The following is a 23,044-nucleotide window of genomic DNA, read 5'->3' on the forward strand; positions in this document are numbered from 1 at the left end:
ATTTGTATCCACACACCGCTGCAGTTATAAGACTGTATCTTTGAAAATATTATGATTCATTGCTATACCAACATGAACATACATTTTTCTCTTCTTTTAGAAGGGGCCTGAGCCCATCATCAAAAATTTAACCAGAAAGCCAAAATATATAAAAATGGTTGGTATTAGTAAAAAAACATCCCTACAGCAAACAGTTATTTTGTTTAAAGATGGATGTTTCACGATATGTTTTGATGTAAAAAAAGAATTTCCACGTTAAGACTCTAAAACGACCCATCTACCTAACAAATCCACATTCAACTTCAAGTCTTCATGTGTTCTTTAACCTTTTTAATCATTGAATTATCATACTTTGGTACGTGTAGTTGTAAACAAACCTGTACATGAAGCTCCCTGCACGATCAAATTCTAAATCTCTATTGCTACGTACACCATTTAATTGTCGCCATTTGTCATTGTTTACATTGTGTAATTGAGACAAACCAATGGTGAAACTATAATAAGTCTGTTAAGCTCTATACATGTTTTTAGTGTATAATACTTTATTTAAGGTTGGTATAGTGTTCCATACCGTAGTTTCAATATCTACTGTTGGTCAGGACTATTTGGTGTCGGATAAAGTAAAATGACATTGAATGGAGCTACAGAGAACAATCTAAAAAATTGAAAGAAAAAGTAAGTTTTCTTGAATATTTTCTTTCATGCACTTATTATTATTCTTTTTTTTCTAGCTGGAATCATGATAAGTATAAATACCATTCGCTGCAAGTTACACTTAAACTTTTAAATGTGTTAATAATCTTCTGCCAGCAGATTAAACAGACAAACGTATTGAATTAGATGTTCTGAATCCTAAAGCACCTCTCCAATAAAGAATTTCTAAATCCTCGACCGTTTTTTAAATTTGGATACAATATGATCCGCCACAAGTTCATGACTATCTCTTATGCAATGTTGTCTACTCTGAAAATAGTGCGTGGGCCGGTGTACCACCGGTATACTTGTAGTCTCGTTCAACCAGACGCTCGGCTGTCTCCGTAAATCTCCGACGAGCAGAGATTTATGGAGACAGCCGAGTGTCTAGTTGAACGAGACTAGAGCCAGTAAAGTCTTTTAGATTGGTTGGCTGTCATTGAGTCAACGGCAGCAACTTTACCGGCCTTAGTCTCGTTCAACCAGACGCTCGGCTGTCTCCGTATATCTCCGACTAGCAGAGATATATCTCGCTGCATGAATATCTCTGCTTGTCGGAGATATACGGATATAGGTAACTATTTAGATTTTTGGGGGGTATCATTGTGTGAGTAAATGCTAAATTTCTATTATTTGTGATATTTTTCAATTCAAAATCGCTTAAAATAGGTCAAAATATGGCTGAAAATGTATTTGAACCTAGTTCTTTTACAATTTTACAATCATTGCATAAATGATGTATTGATATTACATTTACTGCAGTAAATTTACTAGAGGATAATTTTTTCCACCGTTTTTATGTTTAGATGGTTACAGTTGGTAACAAAATATAACCAAAGACTATCAAGGATTGATAAAACCTGTCGCAATGTTAGCATTAACAAGCGTTACCACAACTTACACTCCGACAGGAATTTAGCCAAAAGCTGAATATATATCTATTTTGAAGGAATTTTATCATATGATCCGTTTTTACTATATGATAATTGCATTGTTATAAAACTCGGCATTATCCGATTCTTTTCACTGTCATATGACTAAGGTGGCAGGAGACAGTTTTTTTTATACAATTCATTGTAGCCAAGGGATGCATGTCTTCGGAACTCTGTAACTAGAATTTCCTCAGTTCCCATTCAGCACAAATACCATTAATTTACTCTTAATAAGGCCAATCACCAATTTCTGAAGAAAATTACTAATAAAAACCTGTAAAATTCTCTACATACTGGTTTTTATGAGATTTTGACCCTTTCATATTTTGCTAATTTTTCATGATTTTTCAGCTTTTTAGACCTCCCCCAGCTAATTCCCTGCAGAGGGTTGACCTTCCGTACCGCGTGCATGTTGCACTATCACATGTCAGAAACTTACCGGTGTATAGTTTACAATGTCCCATCCACCTACTTTTTGTGTTATTTTACCTCCCGTCTGTAACTTGCAATTTCACTGTGCAAAGTCAGCACAACAGTCATAGCCGCAGGTTTCGCATTTTACTTCTGATTCTCATGTACCTAACATAAGGGGCCTACATATTGCATATCAATTTCAACAAGAGACACCCCTCTATGATAATCATTAAAAATCATTTCATGAATTTTAGCAACACTCATAAGCCTTCAAGTACAGCAACTCGCAATTTTACAAAAATATTGAGGGTACTTTATTCGAAACTGTCCCTTGCTACCTACATGTAAGGATTAACAAGCGTTACCGCTTTTTCTCTGCGTAAACAATTTACAAGCAAAATAATCCTATATATCTTTTAGATAGTTGGATAGCGTTATTTTTTGGCGATATTCAAACTAAATACAAAAAGATGTAAAGAAAAACAATGAAATATATGACTTAGTTAACAAGCGTTACTATAATTTTTTTTTTAAGAATATTACTAATCGGGAATTTTCAAATATCTAAGCATCATTGACGTAACAGTAAGGTATAAACAACTAGTAAGAACGAATTCACCTCACAGCAGCATTTTTGAAAATAATAAAGTACTTGTATATACAGATCATTATAACGGCATCCATTTGAAGCCGTTTATATATTTCCACTTTGGTAAAATATGCACTGACTGAGTATTATTTTAAAAAGCAATGGTAATGGATGTTAAGGAGTCTAGTTTTATATATATATATATATATATATATATATATATATATATATATATATATATATATATATATATATATATATATATATATATATATATATATATATATATATATAATTATTATCATTATTATATATATAACTTAATTAAATGAATAAAAACACAAAGTCCGAGTAAAACATAAACGCTTTCATTTTCATTTTACAACTAACCAAGGTAACGACGTAATTGTGGCGTTATAATAACCTTAGCAAAGTCTCTGGTGTTGACGTCACAATTTTGTCGTATTTTTTAAGCATTACACAATGTGTCATAAAGAAATGACGTTACGTAAAAGAAAAAAAACTCGTATGATAGTACAAAACAGCGGGGCTGTAATTTTGTTACTTTGTTTTTGAGCACGTGTCTTTATAGCAAAGCTCTATAATGCAGTATCTTTTATTATAAATAGAATGAACATATTTATATTTTTTTATATTTTACTCATAATTCACAATCGAATGTAGATTACGTTGTTGTTTGATACGAACAAGAGACAACTCTTGATCATCGGCATCGGTACATATTGGAAAGAATAACACGATTGAACAATTTACATTCCGGAACAATTTACATCGCGGTACTGAATCTGGTATTGAATGTTTTGAAAATAAATTAATTTGAAAATTACCGGTTAATGGGAATTCATTATATTCCCGACTGCGCTACCGATAAAAACTTGTTGATCCACCCGTAAGCATCTGCTGTTTACTCGCGCGGCCGACTTTAACTTCGATTTCATGCAGGTCGACCATTTTCATCTATATAAAGCCTTTTAATCTCTGACGATTCGGTTCCAAAAATCTAGATGACACCCATAGCCTTTTTATTGCACGATAAATACGTTAATCACTGTTTATAAAGGTATTTATATAGGATCCCGTCGGAAAACAAGAAAGATTATCCACTTGTTTAGAAAATTCCATGAGGTTCCGCACGGGGAAATTGATATTAATAAAAAAAAAGTTTAATTTATATTTTCTGTTCAATATTCATTATTGTTATTTTAATCTAAATTAGAGAGACTAGTGAATGAATTATTATTAAAAATATTGGTGTTTAATTTATAGTTTGATACTATATGCAGATCCAGTCGTTTATCAATTGATAATTAGCTTGATATTATTACAAATTGTAAGATTTTTTTTGTAAGAGTTACGTCATTTTGTTGATTTTTTAAAAAGATGATAATAAATGAAATTTGATAAATTCATTATGAAACTAAATTCTTAGTATGAATAATAACCTTTCACTTTCGCTTCATTATTTATTTATACTGTAACTTACAGTTATTTAGAAGAAATTATTCAAGGCATGTCATTAGTTGTTTTTTTTAAGTCCGTCTATTATTCCAGACTATTTTCATTGCATCTATTTCATAAAGATTAGATATACACTCTAAAAATTGTTTTAACTGAATGTTATAAATAAAGAAAAATGTTTAAATATAACTACAAAATGTGGTGCATACAGATTTAAGCGCAAAAGCAAATGCAAGTTTTATTTCCGATTGTCATTTAATTGTTGCAAAAATAAATTTATACAATATAAGAACCACCTTATTTTTGCCCCCGTTCTGTTTTTCCTGTGGTCGGTCATTAATATGATTAGGCACAATAGCTGTATTACTTAATAGATGCTCATAAAGTGCTGATCCGATCATTCAGAATTAAATATTTTATTTTTCAACTCTTCATTGGTTTTAGTGTTATAAAATTGTAGAGAACAGATAAATATTTCATCGGCTACTATCTCTGTGTTATCAAAATGTTTTCAAAACAGCGTACATGTTTATTGTAATAAATAATGATACGAATTTTTAAAAGCCAAATTCACTTCTGAAATTAAGTTTACAAAACTTATTAGTGATGTAATATTTTTATTAAGTATGCAGGCTAGCGAAGTACATGTACTGGTTTAGATTATTTGAAACTAGCATTTATTACAAGTTCGTGCAAAAAAATCAACACTCATTAAAAATTAACAGTATTAATAATCGATTAGATTTTAATTTATTTTTGCAATTTAAATTAGTTGGCCAAAACTTTTGGGAGCCTGATTTTTTTTAAATATATAAATATACATTTTTGGGGGAGGGGTATTAACCAACTTCTTTGGAAAAAAATCCAAAATGACAAAGGGTTAATACATGTGAATTGTGCGTACACATCTAATATAATATGTAAATATGTAAATAGCAATAAGAATAGAACCCGCTCAGTTTGTTTTATAAGATACTGGTAATTTTAGAGAACGCTTTTTTTTAATTTAAAAACTCCGTGACATTTGAGCTATATATAAAGGCGCTAAAAAATTACTCATGTGCCTACAAATAACCAATGGAACAAATGAGTCAACTCATTGTATTAACACGTGTACACATTTTGAGTCATTACATTCCAATTAAATTTAGACGTAAACTATAGTTTTCATTAAACCTAAGAGTATCTTACTTGTACCCGATTTTATTCTTTGACATAATAACATTATATAAATAGTGCCTGTTTGGGAGGGTCACACTTGAAATTGAAACCCCGAGGAAACCATTGTCAATCGACGCGATTTCAACTGTTATCCTCCCAAACAGGCACTATCTAATTGCAGCAAGCACACTACTACTTAGCTTAAAAATGCGAATTTTCATTTAAACGATTTGATTGCAGAATTTACGTTTTTACTTAAGACACAATTAGGTATAATAATGTACAAAGGAACAAGATCAGTAGATATGTAAGAAAGTAATTTAAATTATTACGGATTAAAAAAAATAAGCAACATAGAATTAAGCAAGCCATGACGATTTAAAAACAAATCAATAAACATTGATATGAAATCACTAAAGTGACAATCATGTGTAAATGTACAGAAGAATAAAGAAGTTAAAGCAAAATGAGAAAAAGAAAGATCGACTTTTGGCGAAGTTCTTTTTTTATATAGCATGCACAGGAATCAAATGCGCATATTCTGGCACCATACATTTTTAAAATGTCATGTTCATTGTACTTAATCATTGATAATGAATAATTTTAAAAACATTCTTTGAATTGCACATGTAGTTTATAAAATCAGTTGATATGATTTATTCAGAAAAAATGAAAGTGCGTAAAAAAAGGACTTTGTAGTTTTCGTGACAGTTACATTTTCAATGTGCACGGAGGCGCCCCGGATTATATAAAAAAATATATGCATTATTATTAAAAGTTATTAATAAGTTATCTAATAAGAATTTAATAATGATATCTTCAAAAGCAAAGATTATAACAAATGAAACAATGGGGCTATACACCTAACATTAAAATGACGTTGATAAAATCATAACGTAACGTCGTAAGGTGAACAACGTCATAGGTAAAATAAAGATATTTATAGTTATTGGATCTTCATTAAACTTCACAACTTTGACATATATAAGTATAAATCCATGAAAGTCTGGATTTGTGAAAAAAAAAATGCCATAAGGACCCTTTTCTCATGGGCGCAATCACATATCAATGAAATAAAAACAATGTAATTTAACACAAACATTAAAATGGTACAAGGATATGATAAGAAACTGTTCAATTTAGGTTTATATGTTCTTATAAAAATGTTTTTCTTTTTCTCGTCTTTCAGAAGTATTAGACTCGCACATTTTACAAAAGGGGAAAACAGTAAAAGATTTCTTTCCACATATGCCCAGATGTTTTTTTTTTTTTTTTTGATGAAATGTTTATTAATAAGCCAACTGCTTCTACATACATCACGTACATACATCACAAATATTCAAGGACACAAAGTATGTTTAAGAAAGCAACGAAAACAATTACATCAATAATGCATATATAATGAACGTTTACTAAGAGAGAAAAAACAAAATACATATTGAGCACCTTTTTTATTGAGAGAGAGAGAGAGAGAGAGAGAGAGAGAGAGAGAGAGAGAGCACTCTAGAGTGAGTTAATCACAGGGGTCCAAATTTCCCAGTCTGTATTGAACTTATCCATTTCACCTCTTTCTTTTGCACAGAATTGGAATACTTTATATAACTGTTTTAAATCATTCATAAGGGCATTTACTGTTAATTGGTTTTTCTGGCATCTACTTCTGTATACGTATTTTTTTTTATCAATATGAGTATAATATTGAACGCTTTTGACTTCACATCATCTAAGACACCAAAAATAAAAGTTTTATTATCAAGGACTATTCTAATTCCTTTAGAGTTGCAAACTCTAACAAATTCTGCTAATAAATGTTGTACCCTTGGACATTCCCATAATAAGTGATATATTGTTTCCTCATCATCTTCACAAAAGGTACATAGATTAGTATCCACTTTACCAATTTTATACATAAAACTGTTTGTAGTTAATATATAATGGTTTATTCTGTACTGCAACCATTGAAATTTAGAGTCTGAGGTAATAATAAAAGGTAAATGAAATATTGAAACCCATTGTTTATCTGTAAAAACAAAATGTCTACTCCATTTTTCTTTTCCCACTGGTGTTACATTTGTCTGATTTAATATATCATACATTGGCTTTGAACCTTTTTTTGTTAATACAAATGTATTACAGATGTTCCTTGAGTTTTATTTTACGATACTCCGGTGAATTAATATGTTGTTTATATATCCGGATTAGTTCCCGTAATGTATTTCCTGTTTCTCCAATGTAAAGTTCTCCACAACCAGAACATGTGATTACATAAATTAGATTTCTGGTTTGGCATGACCTGTCATTGTTGATAGTGAACTCTTTACCACTAAAGTTGAGTTTTTGTCCCGTTTTGATATACGGGCAGGTACCACACCGCGGATCTTGGCATTTAGTTACTTTGTAATCTGTTTTTTCTGTAAAATTGGACTTGATCAGAATTCTTCTTAGATTCTTTGGTTGTCTTTTACTGTTGATAAACTTCTGTTTTTCAAATATTTTAGAAAAGGTTTCATCCGTCTTCATGACTTCGTTAAGATGTCTAACTGTACGAGTAACGTTTGGATTTCTCGGGTTATATTTTGTTACTAATGGGATTATGCATTGGGTTTTGTTACGTTGAATGGGATTAAGTAAATCTTTTGTATCTAAATTTTTACATTTATCAATGGCGTCATCGATAATTTTTTCTGGATGATTTCGTTTCATCAGGAACTGCTTTAGTTGATGTAATCTCTGTATTTTTACAGGCTCACTGTTGAATATGGTACATATTTTTCTTGCTAAATTATAAGGTATAGCTCTTTTTGTATGTCGTGAATGACACGAGTTAAAATGTAAATACTGATGTGTATCAGTCGGTTTGTAAAATATATCGGTCATGATGACTTCGTCCTGTTTAGTCAGTAGAATATCCAAGTACGAAATACGATCAAGACTTTCTTCCGCTGTAAATTTAATGTCTGGATTAAGTTTTTTTTATATTTCTTTAAAAGTTTTCAGGTTGTTATCTCCTGAATTCCAGACAATAAAGCAAACGTCGAGGTATCTGTTCCAGTGTGTTAAGATATATTTTACAGTGTCCTCCTCAAATGTCTGGTTAAGTTTTTTGTACATCGTTTCCTCCAAATATCCTACGGCTAACGTCGCATATGTTGGAGCCATGGCGGTTCCCTCGATTTGTCTAAAGTGTTTACCATTGAATGTAAAAGTGTTGTTCGTAAGAACGATTTCCACAGCTTCTAAAATAAAATCTTTTAGGAAACGGTTGTTTATTTTCTCTGGATTCTTATTTATCCAATACTTATTGCTTCAAGTCCCAGAGAATTTGATATGTTACTATACAAACTGATAATATCCAGTGAAACAAAGCTTTTTTCCTCCATTTTTTCTGGTAAATGACGGAGGAAATCAATGTCATCTTGAACGTAGCTTTTGACTTCACTACAGAATGGTTTTAAAAGAACGTCTAATAAACTGCTGAGTCTTTGAGTTGGTGCTGAAGGTCCGCCTACTATTGGTCGGAAAGCGATATCACTTGGATTTGGACAATGGATGTACTCCGAACGCTGGGTTTTAATTGCCTCCTTGATTTGTTCTGATTTGTCTTTTTGGAAGAAGCAAAAGTTGCTCTCCCTAAATTCAAAATTTGTTAAGTAGTCTTCCTCCTTATCTGTTAAACTGGATGTTTTTTTTTATGTCGTTTCAACAGATTTTTTATTTTTTGCATAGTTTTCTTGTTGTCATTGTCTTCTATTTCTTTATAATAGACAGTGTTTGACAGCATGTTAATTATATGCTCTTTGTAAAAATTAGAATCCATTATGACAACTGCACTACCTTTGTCCGTTTCTATAATTTCAATTGATTTATCGTTTGACAGCGATTTTAAGGCTGTCCTTTTCTCATTATTTAAGTTGCATTTAGTGTTTCCTTTTTTGGTGTTACTATTAAGAGGTAAATTATTAAGAGTTTCACAAATAGTATCTAAAATTTCATTTTTACCTTTTTGAGGATTAAAGTAAGACTTGTTGCGTAAAAGGTGATCTTCCAATTCAGTTTCACCGTCATCTTCCTCATAAAAATAGTTCATTTTTACCTTTTTTAGGATTAAAGTAAGACTTGTTGCGTAAAAGGTGATCTTCCAATTCAGTTTCACCGTCATCTTCCTCATAAAAATACTCGGCAACTCTCAATTTTCTAGTGTAATCTTTTATATCTGTTCTTAGTTCATGTTTATTGCTCTGTGGCGTTTTTTTATGAGTATTTTTATGAGGAAGATGACGGTGAAACTGAATTGGAAGAACACCTTCTTCCTAAAAGGGGTAAAAATGAAATTCTAGATACTATTTGTGATACTCTTAATAATTTACCTTTTCCAATCCAGTTTCACCGTCATATATATATATATATATATATATATATATATATATATATATATATATATATATATATATATATATATATATATGTGTGTGTGTGTGTGTGTGTGTGTGTGTGTGTGTGTGTGTCCAAAGTCTAAATAGCATCCATTTTTTGTTAAATTTTATTATGAAACCCGGTTAGTGCTTAATTTTTGCGTAAAAGCGAGCACAGATCGCTGAGGTCTTGTTTGATTTGGTTTAAACATATTTTTTTTGTGTAGATTACACAAAAGGATGGGAAACAAGTTTTTTCAACTTGAATCTTCCCCTCCAAATGATAATAGAAAGCGCATTCGCCGGCGAGCAAAGCGAGCTCTACCGACAAGGCGCGTGTGAAAAGAAAATTCGGACTAGATTGACATTGACTCAACGGATTGTTTTGGCGTCAGTTACTCAGAACATAAATGCAATGTTCTTATCGGACCAGCAGTTCCCTGTAAATATGGTTTCCCATTTCACACTCTCACAAGAACAAGATAAAAGACTATGTATATGCCTTGTAAATATACTGCTAACACAACATAATTCCATTACATAAGACTAACGGAGTTATCGTCATTTCCAGTGACGTCACAATTGATTTCTTACACATTGATCTGACAGAATTTTTCGGCGTCAGTAAATTTCGACCGACAAGGCAATTCATCAATGGCGTTCGATCTCACTATACTGGATACCTTCTCGCGAGAATCAAAGTAAAACTTTTGAGAAAAAGATAAATTGTGTAATTTCAAGAACATCATACTTTTTAAGTAAACAAAACAGTATATTTCGTGTAGTTTTTTTAAAAGAGTGTTTTCAAAAAGACAGACACCACTTGACCGACGTGAACTTTGACGTCATAATAAGGGGGGGGGGTTACTTAAAGTGGTTATTGTATATCTGCTGAAATATAAACACCAAAATTTTCTCAAAATCTTGCAGGGCGAACGAATGGGGACATTTCTTCAGAGATAGGAAACAGTTGGGACTTGCTCTCATTTGGATGGATGCTTACATTTATTTTATTCACTACATTTACGGTAATTTCAAGGAACGTTTTAAAAAGGGACGTGGCATCATCATTAAAAGATTTTCACAAGCAAAAAGATTTTTTTTTTCTCAAAATCAGGAAAATTCTAATCCGGGTTGGGAATGGGGAGTGCGCAGTATGCCTTTAGCTCTTTAACTGCTCAATGGTATCTATATTTCTTTATTTTCACTTCCATTTAATACATGCTCCCGGGGGGGGGGGGTATCCATTTTTAGCTCACCGAAACGAAGTCAGGGGGAGCTTATGCTTTACCCTCGGCGTCGGCGTCCGGACATGGTTCAAGTTTTTGTTGCAGGTCCTGTATCTAAGCTATTACTTGTCCTATCTTCATTAAACTTGCATGGATGATGCATCTGGACTTTCTTACTTGAAAGACTTGGATGCTGAATCTGAATCCTGAATTTCAGATGCTGGAGGAGGCTAAAGTTTTTTGGAGCAGGTTAAAGTTTTTGGTGCAGGTGCCTGTCTTGTGATACTGTTGCACATGACAGGCTTGAATGCTGAATCTGAGCCATAGGTTCAGATGCTTGATAAGGTTAAGTTTTTTGGAACAGTTTAAATGTTTAAAAGATAATGGTGCTATTTTAAACTTGCATTGTTGATTAAACTATAATATAAATGAATCGCAAAAGTAGCTTCAGATGCTAAGCCTAATCTCCATAAAGGATGCTAAAAATATATCTTAGTTATTATTGGTCTTAATATCACCAAACTTGCATGGATGGTGTGTCTTGTAATACTGATGCACCTGCTAAAGTTTTTGAAACAGGTGCCCTCTGATGATGATATCTTTGTTATTAGTGGTCCTAACTTCCCTAAACTTACATGGATGATACTAATGCACCTGACAGGCTTGAATGCTGAATCTGAGCCATAGGTTTCGGATGCTGGATGAGGCTTAGGTTTTTGGAAAGGGTCACATGTTTTATAGATAATAACTTGCATAGTTGATTTAACTGTAATATAAATGATTCGTAGAGGTAGCTTCAGATGTAGAGCCTGATCTTCCTTATCAAGGATGCTAAAAAAAAATCTCCTATCTCACTCAAGTCTGCTTGAAAGATGTGTTTGTTGTGAAATGATAGTATATGACTCCTATGAGATAATATTGTATACATGATACATTATTGTTTAATATGATACAATATTATATCATATGTTATATTGTAAAATGTTATATGATATGATATGATATGAAATATCATCTTTTTTTTTATATTTTATAATATGATATTGTTTTTTCATGATATTGTTATATTATTGTATATTATGATACAATGTTGAATAATATGATATTGTATCAAAAATATGAATATTATATTACATGATACTGTTAAATATTATTTTACAATAAATAATATTGTATCATATGATACGATATTGTATGATATATAATATCGTATAATACAATACTGTATAATATGATATTTGTTTATAATATCACATGAAATTGTTTTATATGATATTGCAATATATAATATTGTATCATATGATACAATATGTATAAAATGATATTGTATTTTATAATATTTTGCTATATCACATGATATTGTATCATAAGATTTGATACAATGTTGTTTCAAATAATATTGTATCATATGATACAATATCATAGTATGTATCAAATATAATACAGTATTATACAATATCATATGTATATTATACAATATGATTTCATGATATTCAATATTGTGATGTATTATATGATATGATATTATATCATATAATACTATATTGTATCATATATTATGTATTATGATATTGTATTATGTGATAATATATAAATAGAGCCTGTTTCAACAGTTACCCTCTCAAACAGGCACTATTTATTTTATTATACTAAATGTCTTCTTTTTTTTAAGAAAATTTTACTGCTTTTATATAGAAATGAATTGAATTCTACGGGAACCGTACGCGCATTATTTACGCGTACGCGCATTAATTACGCGCATATAACAATTTGTGTTACCTGTTGGCAAGTGTGTTGCTAACGCAGATGGTAATAGAACGGATTACCAACTGCGTCTAAACCAGTCAGATTTCAGTATTTAACATGAACGTATAATAAAATGCAATTATGTAAAATACAATACAATATCATATCATTCATGTGTTACAATATCATATCTTATCAATATTCATTACGGTATTTTATTGTATCATATAATATATATTGTAAGTATGATAGGATGCAATATTGTATTTTATATTATTGTTTTCATAAACATTGTATCTTAAAATACCGTATGAACTGAACATATGATTATTATATAATTTTTTAACAGATGATATACCATATTGTGTCAAAACAGTATCCATGAATATCAAAGATCATAAAGTATGATTTTCATATGATATAATTAAGGTGGTCTCATGGAGGTGATGCCTCGTAAAGGTGATTCCTCGCCTCGGTGAGCTTTGTAATCTGTGAATACCTATGTTTTAGCTCACCTGAGCTGAAAGCTCAAGTGAGCTATTCTGATCACATTTTGTCCGTCTGTCCGTCTGTCTTTCCGTCAGTCCGTCTGTAAACTTTTCACATTTTGAACTTCTTCTCTAAAACCACTTAACCAAATTCAACCAAATTTAGCTCAAAGCGTTCTTATGGAAAGATGAATATAAATTGCAGAAATGAAAGACAAATTTTCATTGAAAGCGAAGAAAACCTCAAAACTGTGAGAAAAGGGGGGGGGGGTGCATTTTAAAAAAATCTTTGGTGCCGATTTTGTGAAGTAAATTGAGGCTGAATATTTCAATGCGTTGACTGTTTGCGGCGGTGTTAGCTTGTTGTGATTTTCGTTTCGTTTTCATTTATGCTTTGCGTTAACCTGGGAACTGTCGCTTGTATTTCCTGATTTTTACGTATCAAATCAAACAAAGACTTCGGTAAATCAAACAGTTTACTGTATACCTGCGCAAATTAAGCAACATCTGATGTATTAAGAAAGAACTAAAATGCAATTCATTCGGGCTATCGGTAATTCGGTATCATCCTTTGCGTAATGGTAGAATAATGCAATATGTTTTGTTGAGATGCTCGGCATTTTCTCGAGTTTATTCAGTTTAAATAGAGTTTTATATCGCTGACGGAAATATGTAGGTATATACATGTATATGATTCATTTTGAAAAATAAATTATATTCTTTATTTGTTATAGTGCATTTTTCTTGTGTTTAATTGTTTACAATTTCTATTTACTTACCATATTTGAGTGTTAAGCTTCGAATTATAAGCAAGATACAGAGATTTGGCTCACAATTCTGTTTGTACACATATCTTAGGCCATTCATTTTTTTCCATTTTAAATGCCGAATAGGAAACACCAAGTAAATAATCTTAAGCTGAATGTAATAAACTCATGTGAACAAAATATGACTCAAACCTAGCAAAATTTTGAGCTCATCTTGCTTATAATTCTACGATTGACGCTGAAATTTTGGTTGATCATTAGAAATTCTCTATGAATTAGAGTATGTTAAATACTTGTACACAAAAAAATTAAAGAATGATATGCTGTATATAACTACTCTCTTGGGCCCCCTCTTTATACAATGAATAATGTGAAATGTGAGTAAATAAAAACGACATCAATAAAACAGTTTCCATAGTTCTGACACATTTCTGTTGCGGGGATAAAAGAATAATCGCTATTCCTATGAAAATATTACAGCGGAAAATTATTCTGGTTTGTAGCCATTTGTGATTTTTGAATAAAAATGAAAATAATAGGTGGGCCATTGTAAATTACAGTGATGTGCCTGTCAATACGGTAACATTGATTTGTATAGCTCTTTAACATGTCACGTGACAACATTTTTCATTCCAGTGTATTCATCAATCAAGTGTGAGTAAATTTATAAAAGTCACGAGTTTACGCGAGGTAAACAACAATCATTTAATTATAATGGAGAGGACAAATTAAATTGTCGAATATCTTTAATTTGAGAAATTGAGAGCATTGAGGTGCAATTTTCTTCTTCACATATATACATGTAGGATTTTTTTGATAAAATACAATAACTATTATATTTTTAAAAAAGATACAATAACTAGTAAGTAGTTGAAAAAGAAAATGAACCTATATGCTCTTATATATTTTGATCGCTTTATTAAGTGGGGGAAGGGGCAGAACGAAAATACAGGGAATTAGAAGTTATATAAGAGTGTACCCCTACCAAATATTTAGTTCTATATCTTGCGTAGAATTTTCTTATTTTGTGTAAAAACAGTATTTCATGAAAGTACAATGTCAAAGATTACGTGTATGCAAAAATAAGTGTAAAATTCGAATACTTTACAATATTTATTTTTTTGTTATTCTACCGAGGGCCATATGGCACAATATCTTTTGAACGCCCATTGTTGCTCAGGTGAGCGATTTGGCCCCATGGGCTTCTTGTTTATATGATCAACAATTTTTTTCTATACGTAAATTATTTTTTTTTTAAACGGGGGGGGGGGGGGGAGGGAGGGGGGGCTCTATGATAAGTCAATTTTTTTTATATGTAAGTTTAAGAAAAATGTCTGCAGCAAGATAAGAGGAAATAAACTACAATAAGCATTATGTTAAAATATTTATTATTTAACAACATTGTATCTGAGATAAATTCTATTTATAAATAAATAAAAGATTTTATAAATTATGAATAATGAAAATATACTGGAAAAACAGGTATGTTTATTTATTCAAATTCATTTACGTTGCGTTCTACTTTTATTTTTATTGATTTATCATAATTCATTCTTTGATCACATGCTGCGCTCGCCCCAACGATCGCGCCGTAAAACATATTACATACAATATATATAATTGTCATAGTTATATTATAGTTACTTAAACCTATTGACTTTATGATAATAATACTCTTGAGCATGCATTTACAAACTTATTGCAAATAAATAGTAAATAATGTTCATATACGATATAAATAGCAATAGCAAAAAGGAAATTTATGATTAAATCATCCAGACTCTTTAATGAACTTTTGAACTGCTGAAAAAATAAAGCAGTTTGTATTGTAGGACACATTGTCGCTACCCAAAAGAAGCAAATGCGAATTAAATAAAATTGTTTCTTCAAGCCTATTTAAAAGTAATTCAAATAGATTGTTTCTTGCATTTACATAATTCTTGCATACAAAGAAAAAGTGATAAACATCCTCCTTTGACCACAAATACAATTGGGTGATTCAATACTGTTTCTTCTATACAGATCATAATTCAAAATACAGTTGTTTCTCAACTTGGTTTGTAATATATTAATAGTGCGTTTACCAAATGAAAACTATTTTGGAGGTTGATGAATACTTTCGTTAATGTTTTTCTTGAATATGTTGAGAGACGTTGCTTCCCTAACTTCTAATTTTAGAGACTTCCATTTCCGAATGGTGTCAGGTACAAAAGATTTTTTGTAAAGTTCTAATCTGCTGATTGGAACACTATAATTTTCCCCGTTTCCTGTGTGACACATTGAGACATTTTTTTTGTTACAGGAGGAATAATGTTACTCAAGTACTCAGGCACTTGATTTATATGAATTTTAAACATGGTAATTATTTTAAGTCTTGTTAATACGTCGACTGACAAGAGGTTCCCAGCCAGTTTTTGTGTAGAGAGATTCTGTAGATGCTAAAATTGGTAAACCAGTAACAAACCTTCCAGCACTTGATTGAACTTTTTCTAATCTCTCCATGTCAAACATATTACAACCGTCCCATTCTACAGAAGCATATTCAAGAACTGGTCTAATAAACGTGATATACATTTTTGATAAATTAGTTCTGCCTAGGATAAACTTTAGTTTTTTCAAAAGTCCTAATTTTTGTAAGCACTGTTTACTATATCATAATTATATTGAGACCAACTTTAATCATTGTAAAAAAGTAAACCAAGATGTCTGTGGATTGAAATATAGTCCAGTTGACACCCTTGAAAAAATAACTTCGGATATTCTTCTACATGTTTCTTTGTAAAAAAAAAACCAGCTTTTGTTTTTGACGGATTTAATTTCAATAACCACTTGTCAGACCAGTGGCTGAGAATTTTCAGATCATGGTTCAATACAATTTCAGTGTTTTAGTGTATAAATCACAATGCTGTAAATAATTATCATTAGCATAAAGTCTACAAATTGATAACATATTCGATGCTACATCATTAATGTAAATAAGAAATAATAGTTGACCTAATACTGACCCTTGTGGAACACTGGCATTGATACATAACGTTGATGATATCTTGTTTTTGTACATTACCCTTTGTGTTCTATCACTTAAGTAAGTGTAAGAAATCATTGTAAAAAATGTCAACTTATACCATAAGTTTGATGTTTAAAAATTAGTGCTTCGTGCAACACCCTTTCAAGAGCTTTCGATGAATCGCAAAAAATCATACAACACATTTTCCTATATTCTATACTTTAAATTTGACAGTGCTGTGATATGATTCTAAAAGTTGGAATACCGTGGAATGGCCATGCAAAAAACCTGGTATTTATAGAATAAATTATTTTCGTGAAAGAAACATGGTTAAAAATTATCTTTTCCATAATTTTGCTGACACACCTTAGCAGGGACACCGGTCTGTAGTTACTTGCAACAGATGGATCATCTTTCTTAAAGAGCGGTTTAACATGAGCTATTTTCCAATAATTTGGAAATGAATTTTCAACAAGTTATTTTTAAAAAAGCATACATTAAGGTTTTGAAATGGGAAATTTTGTATATTTCAACATTCTTTGACTTATATTATCAGGGCCAATAGCCTTATTAACAGGCAATATTGATCTAATGACAAAAACTTCTTGCACCTCTATGTGAATATCTGAAAAAACTTTATTGCACATATAGTATAAATTGGGTAATTCGCAGATTCAATATCTAAAATTGATGAAAAATATTTATTTAAAGTTTCTATTTTTATCAATATCTGAGAGAGCTTATTAAGATTGTCCATTTTCAAAGAATTGCAATGGGGCAATGGGGGTATTTCAGTTGTTGCTTTAACTTAGAATAAATCTTTCATCAATTTCCAATATATTTTACCATTCTTACTACTGTCATGCAATGCAGATTCGATATTATCGTAATAATTAGGTATAGCGTATTTTTCATATTGTTTACTTTATTGCTATTTGTCCAGTTGGCGTCATTATTGGTTCTTAAACCTTTGTTTCGTAAGCAGTCCCTAATCCTGAGTTCTGTTCACTATGCCAAAAATGGTGGCTTTTCACTCTGAATTTACGGATTCACGAAGTTTGTCGTTGAGTATGGCACAGCCACAAGGAGTAGTATTGCCTCCTTTCCGTGGTATTTTGTCGAGAGACGTAAAGATAAGATTAGAAAAAGTTTTTGAAAAAAAATTATAAGGTAACATTGGCCATGTACTACTTGTATATTTCCTGCGTTAAATGTTGAGGTTGATCAATCACATTTATTTTCTACGTGATACATGTAATAAACTTTAGCTTACGTTGTCTTGCTCTTTCATTTTAACTGCGACCCCTCGGTGGAAACAATTTTTTCTAATTCTGTTTGTTCCATGCTTAACTGTAATTTATGACCATGATGATATCAATCCTAGCGTAAAGCATTCAAATCGTAAAAGGCACTTAGAGGAGGAAAGTAACAAATCTAAATTAGATGTAAAACGAACGATTAAATAATAATAATAGTAAAATAAAATAGATAAATAAGAAAAATAGTTGAAACAAATCTGTTTATTTTTCTTTCAATCAATTATGCTCGCATTCCATTTTATTAAAGATCACCCGGCAAGGAAAGCAATATGCTTTCAATTTTTTAAAACAAACAATTAACATTATTAATTGAAATTAATACTTTTGACGTATATAGGGATATACCATATTAGAAATAGAATATTAATGATACATACATGGATATGTAATTATATTAACATTTATGATTGTAGCAAAACAAGTAAGGAAGAGCAAAGTGAATACAGAGACAAAGTCAGAGTTGAAGATCAAGAGCAAAATGATCACAGGAACAAAAGAGTATTAGAAAAACAAACTCAGAATTAGAATGGAGGAACCAAAAGCTCAAGAAAACAAATTAAGTATTAGGGATGACCAAATGACTGCTGAAATAATTCAGAAGAGAGAGCTAGAAGAGAAAGATCGAGTCATCACACAGATGAAGAAAGATTTGGAAGGGAGGGACCAAGTTATCTTAAAGATGAAGAGAGAGCTTGAAAGGAAGGACGAAGAGTTAGAAAAAAATGATCAGTATTTAATACAGATGAATAATATGTTGAGAAGAAAGAACCTCGAGATAACAAACAAACAAGAAGAGTTGGATAGGAAAGACCAAGTCCTGAAACATACAAGAGAAGAATTGGAGATGCATTTAGGAGTATTGGAGAAAGCATCAGATCGAGATGTGGCAAACAGACTTGCAATGAACCAAATTAAACGTATTATAACAAAGACAGAAAGAGAAAACAATTGAACCTAAAATCTGTAATTGGATCGATCACATCATCATCGAGAGAGGTAGCGTATCAAAACAGCTGATTGTAATCAGTTATCTTTTCATTTGTTAAGTTTCATTATTTTCATCAACACATGATTATTGGTTTTTTTTGTAGCCAAAAATTCCGGTATTTGACTTGCCTTATGAAATCTTTATCAAATTAGGACAAATCAAACCTCTTCTCTCCAAAGCCAAATGAAAATACTTGTACATGTAGTTCCTTATTTTTGTTTACTTTTTCCGTTTAACATGCCTATGTATTAAGCATACAAATGTAATGAGCTTTGGATAATTTAATGATGATATAAAATGTCTTAATTTAGGCTAATAAAAACACTTTGATCTTCCTGTAATCCTAGCTCTCACTAATAATACATCATGTTATTTATTCTTGATAATCATTCTCAACACCATCCATTTGTATAAGTTTTTGTAATCGCCTATTTATGTGGGAATTTTTTTTTATAAAATCCCAACATAATAAAATTGTTAAACTAATTGTTAAACTGATTTGATTTAATTGTTAAACTGTTAAACTATGTAAATGTATTTGTATTAAGTTACTGAATTGAATGAAAATTTTGTATTTATTGTATTAATAGTATGTAGATAAAGCAATACTTACGAAAAGGGGACTTTATCGAACAAGAAGATGTATACTATATTCCATCTATATATTTTAATTAATGTCACTTAAATGATATTTCAATTTGCCTTATTCAAACTTTAAAAAAAAACACAAAAAAACAAACCAAAAAAAAACCCCACACACACAAGGGAGATTTCCTATTCTGTTTTATTCATAATTTTGTTTCATTTTGAGATAATTGTATTAATTCTGTTTATTCTTTTTCACGAAATAGCTGAATTATGTTTTATGTATTGTATATATATATAATAAGAATCATTGGAGAGGAGACGTTCTGCTGTTGATAGTTATTCTGAAGATGAAACAGTTCTTAAGTTTTACTTTGGGCAAGTAATATTTGCGTAATATAAATATGTTAATGTATATTTATTCTTCTTTTGAAGTGAGATATTCTTAACGACTGTCGACAACTTTTTATGCGATTTTTTTGCCTCGTTGTTACATGAATTAGATAATTTTTCCAGTACATTTGTATTAAGTATTGTATCACTGTGTGTTTATCCTTTTTCATGAACCGGATAACTTATCCAGGAATGTCGTACTGTATCATACTGTTTACTCTTTTTCATGAAACGATTCTCGTGCAATTACAAAATTTTTAGAAATCCTTACTTGTCTTGATGTACATTTGTACCATTTGCTGACTTATTCTATTTTTATGATATGTAGATAAAATGAAAGCATAGAAAGGGACATTCTCTTGATGATAGTAATTTTGAGGATGATTTATCGTCCTCTTTGTGTGAGAAATATTTTACATGTTATATTTCTTTTATTTGATATTCTATGTGTATTTGAAGTGCCATATCCTTGACAATTGACACAATTTACACAGATGCTTGACATGACTGGTATATTTTTAAATGTATATTAATCATTGATTGGCTTACACGTTTGAAAGCTGATAGGATGGCTATAATAAAATATTTATCTAACTTGGATGTCTAAATGTATAGCCCTTTGGTGGATTCAGGTCTTAAATCTACAAACCTGTAAAAAATATATTTTCTAGTAGGAACCCATTGTCAAAAACTGGCACCTTCTTTTACTTCAAAGCATAGATCCGTCCTTGGTATAGCCTTGTCATTAAAGCATTGGTATTGAATATGAATATTGGGTTGTTCCCCTTTTCTATGCATTTCATTTTATGAACGATCCAGATCAAAAAATTGTTGTATTGAATATTGAAACCATCTTTCGTCTGCACCAGTTAATTCTATTTTGCATTTAAAGCATAAGGAATCATTCTTTGAGTATTATGAGGTGATAATTTCGGTCAGAGTGATCAAATCCAATAAAGCCCGAAGGGCTTTATGATAGTCCGACCTTCTAGCAGTTTTGCATTGAAAAAATTGAAATTTCGATAAAATCACTTCCAACTTTTTTCTTGATTCTACTATAGAAACTTCGGACCACTTTGGATGAGCTTCCACCTCGGCCAAACAAATGACATAAAGGTCAATTTAAGGTCGATGTCATTTGAAATTTAGTTAATTAGTGAGTTTTTATACCTCTTTTCTTTAGGATGGTACAGAAAAATTATTTCATGATCTAATAAGCCATTTTAAGACATTTCAAAACATAGTCCCTTAGCTCATACTTTGAAATAGTTACTAAGTTCTCTTTTATATGGAATGCATGTTATTGCTACTCATAAGTACACTAAGAGAGGTCTACAGTCTAGTCACACAAAAAGGATATGAAAACCATTCTAGCAGTTATTGCCCCTAAAAGTATTGAAATTTCAATAAAACAACTTCCAACTTTTTTACTATTTATCATAGAGACTTTGGAAAACTTGGGATTGGAGCGTCTACCTTGCCTGATCAAAATGATCATATTGAGCAATCTAGAGAGCTATTAGAAAATATGTACCTCGTCGTAAACATTAAAAATGATAGGATGAAAAGTCATCTAATTATTTGAGAACAATTAGTCTACTAGATACTTTAGGTTTGTTACCTACTGACTACGGAAATATAACGGGTTGATTAGTTTCATAGACTGCAAGACGAAGCCGACTCGACCATGAAACTGGTCAAACCGATATATTTCCGTAATCAGTAAGCAACGAAGAAAATACGTGCTTTGTTTTCCGAGGACCATAATTTACAGTCGAACTTTAAAAAAATTTTGTTCTCGTTTTCAAAAAGTCTTTGAAAATTTTCGCTGCACCACTGTTAACTTTCAATTTTTTGTATTTGAACATTTGTTTTCTCCGTTTCCTCCGCAGAGTAAGTAAAATTCGACGCTTCCATCTAATTCTGCCCCAGATACAATAAATTGACGTAATTTTAAAGAGGAGATTTCCCCCTTAATTTATTGGCCGGTGTTTTTGATTTTATACCTTTTTAAATAGTTGTTTGTGTTTTATTTTAAGGGCCTGATTAGAAATGGAAATGTAGGCTTCGCCGTCTATAAGATTGGTCAAGTCGATATATTTCCGTTGTCAATCAGTAAAAAACCTAATAAGTAAAGACTATATTGCCCGGCTAGTTAGGTTTATATTCGGCGATCTGTGTACTGTAAGTTCTTGAAATAAGTTAAAGTATTATAGAGTAGTTGCCCTTTGAAATTACGTCACTTTCGTTGTGAAATAATTGCTTAAACATCTGCGCGGAGAAACCGGATAAAACGTATGAGTTTAATAGCAACTAATCATTAAAGTGAACGGGGTGTATGAAAGATATCAAAGACTAAAAATAAGTGAAAACGATATTTGGTGGTTTCGAAAATTAAAATAAGTACAGTCGTATTTTTGTTGCTACAAATGATATTTTCATCTGTAGACGATATTGTACATGCCTTTAAATTATACTCTTTGTCAAAGAGGCCTGTTCCAAAACAGGAGACGTTTGTGATTTAATTAAAAATACTATATTGGACAATTGACAATGATACATTTCCCTTACTTTGGGAATGATTGGAATGTTATAAAAGTTTCTTTTCATTGATCAGTTTAAAATGCTTAATGCGATATGATTGAGCACCTCGATCAAGTTACTACAATACGAAGATGGAGCGCCAACATTGTTCCGACAAAAGTAAACAACTAATGCACATTGAAACTTAAAATTCCCAATTCGTCAAAGGCCTCGGAGAGCATAGGAATGAACATTCACCACCTTTATATCACTTTCGCAATTTTCTTTTTTTCTTTTTAGTTTTGAGGAACTTAGAGGC

Source organism: Crassostrea angulata, chromosome 5, assembly GCF_025612915.1.
Source record: "Crassostrea angulata isolate pt1a10 chromosome 5, ASM2561291v2, whole genome shotgun sequence".
In the NCBI taxonomy this organism is placed as follows: domain Eukaryota; kingdom Metazoa; phylum Mollusca; class Bivalvia; order Ostreida; family Ostreidae; genus Magallana; species Magallana angulata.